This window comes from Mastomys coucha, chromosome X, assembly GCF_008632895.1.
Source record: "Mastomys coucha isolate ucsf_1 chromosome X, UCSF_Mcou_1, whole genome shotgun sequence".
In the NCBI taxonomy this organism is placed as follows: domain Eukaryota; kingdom Metazoa; phylum Chordata; class Mammalia; order Rodentia; family Muridae; genus Mastomys; species Mastomys coucha.
In genome coordinates, this window is record NC_045030.1 from 61,516,409 (window position 1) to 61,519,421 (window position 3,013).

Sequence of the window (3,013 nt, forward strand, 5' to 3'; positions counted from 1 at the left end):
CACAGTAAGAGCCAAGATTTTAAGCTCTACTAAATACAAAACAAACAAACAAACAAAAAGGCTTTATACATTTATGTTCATTTAAGAAAGTACTAGTAGTGATATATTACTTTGAAATATACAGTTAATATGTTTGGAGTTGTTTAAAATTTATATTGAGAAAAATGTATGTATTTTCAGTATTGCTGTAGACAAGCATCTGCATAGGACTGTTCAATTGATTGTTTTATATCAAACAACTTTTATAATACTTATTTTTATTGTTATAATATTTTATAAATTTTAAGGAATATGACAAAAAAGATATTGTAGGTATTGAAGGGGAGTTTCTGGGAAGAGTTTGGGTACAAAAGTGAAACAAGAATGTGATTTAATTCTATTTACTTAAAATATGTTTTTAAATGTTAACAAATTCAGATAAATTAAAATCATGTATCTTTTCTCATCATAATGCAATAAAGCTTAAATCAATAAAAAAAGATTTAAAAGAAAAAAAAGAATGCTTCAGGGTAGGTTGGTAGCCATGGAGGGGTATAGGGGGATGTGAAGGTGAGAATGAGAAGGGGCTACAATCTGGATATAAATGGAATAAATAAATTAATGAATGAATGAAAAATCATCCTGAAAAAAATAATAGGTCCACATGTACCAACAAAAAATCAAAAGGGTGGTAGCTTCCCATGCAGTACTTCAGCCAACAGTTGGGAGTGACACATCCCTTACACTACCCAAAGCAGGTAGGAGGATGCAAAGTTTTCCCACCCAGATGTATATGAAGGACTCAGATAATAAAGAAAAGGGAAACAGATCCCCGTGGAGAGGAGAATTCAGGTTCTGGGGCTGGTGAGAAGGCTCAGCATAGAAACAAGCATATCTTTAAGACTGAAGACTGGAGTTCAATCATTGAGACCCAATGAGGAGAGAATGAACTCCCACAAGTCCTCCTCAGATCTCCACCTGTGCTCCATGGCACGTTCACACACACACAAGCACACAAAAGAAATAAAATTCAGCACAGTTTTAAAATGAATACAGGTTCTGGGATGGGGAGGTATAGATTAGTGGTAGTACTCTTGCTTGCCGTGGACAATGCTACAGGCACTGTAGCATATGAGAAATATAAAAAGATTCTGACTTATACTCATTTGACTTCATCATAGCTCTCTTCCCTACTAGCTGTTTGAATGTAAGTCACTCGAAGTCTTTGAATATCAATTTTCTCATATGTAAAATTGGGACTATACTAATATTTCACAAGTTTATATGTGAAAACAGAATATGTGACATGGAACAAATAAGTACATACTCAGAAATACTGTCTTCTGTTCTTTAGTGTTACTCATCATGAGGTCTGTTTTTGCTAGAACTAAGGGCTCAAAAGATGAGATGTAAAATCATAGTTTAAGAACTGATAGGATTTATAGTCCACAGCAGTTGTTTTCAATTTTATGTGTCAAAGTCACCTAAGAGACTTTTAAAGCCCTCAGTGCTACAACCATAACAATCAAATAAGAATCTGTTGGTGGGAGACATTCAACCTAGGTATCAGGATATTTCTGAGTGGTTTAATTATGTAGCCAGAGTTTGCAACCACTGATTAAGAGCAGGGATTCAAAAACATTCTCTGTAAGGAGCCAGAGAATAAATATTTTAGAGTTTCTATGCCATGCATTGTCTGCAACAACTACTCAACTTTGATTGAAATACAAAAGGACATATAAGAGGATGGCCATGGCTATCCTGTACTACAAATTTACTTATAGAAACCAAAGGTAGCCCATAGTTTCTTAAATTCTAAAAGCCAAGTATCAAAGCACGGGCTGGCGAGATGGCTCAGCTGTTAAGAGCACTGACTGTTCTTCCGAAGGTCCTGAGTTCAATAACCATCAACCACATGGTGGCTCACAACCATCTGCAATGGGATCTGATGCCCTCCTCTGGTGTGTCTGAAGACAGCAACAGTATATTCATATGCATAAAATAAATAAATAAAACTTTAAAAAAGTATCAAAGCACATCAAAGAAGAACATTCAGGAAATGGAGACATTGGTGCTGAACCTTGAAACATGTGTACAAGCTGGTTGATAAAATCAGAACAAGGCAGGGGGTGAATGGAAGGAAGATCTTCCGAGGAGAAAAATAGTGACAGCAATAGCTATTAAATGAACATAGAGAGTTGATGAACCTAAACATAGTCAGTGTGGTTCATGTACACAGCGGGTATTAAGAGAGGTAATAGAGTAACCTGTACGGATGAGGACAAATATGCAGGAATCAGACCATGACAAACTTTATATATTGTGCTATGGATTCTAAATTTCATCTTGAAGACCATGGGGAGCAGCAGCAGCATTGAATCTCATTTTCTAAAATGCACTCTGACAGAGGAAGATGAGGTATTGGGAAGTTTGTTTAGGAGACTAGTAATAGTTAAGAAATGATTGCAGTGATAATATAAAATATAACAAAATGATGAATTACTGCCTTGATAAAGACATGTGCAGACATTTCAAATATGCAAATAAGTAGAACAGGAAGCTGGAAAGATGGCTGAGAGATTAAGAGTAGTTTCTGCTCTTCCAGAAGACCTAGCTTTGGCTCCCAGTACCCACATAGCAGCACATAACTGTCCCTACTCCAGTCCCAGGGTACCTATTACCTTCTTTTGACATCCATGGGAACCAGGCATACATGTGATACACAGACATACACATAGTTAAAATACTTATATAAATACAATAAATACATCTACCAAAAAGTAAAGAAATAGTACAGACAGCAAGAGGGGGACTGATGACACGGAGAGGGAACAATCCAGAAGAGGCTTGAATGAGCTATTAGACACTCTTAATTCTGTGTTGTGCAATTGAGAGATTCTGGTGCTATTCTTTGAGATAAGGAACAAGGGAAAGGGATCGTTAATGAACTGTTGAAAAGAAGGTCCAGTGGTTATTAGCCCAGAAGTTTGGAATACAGGAAGAACAACCCACATTCTACAAGGAACTCAAGAAG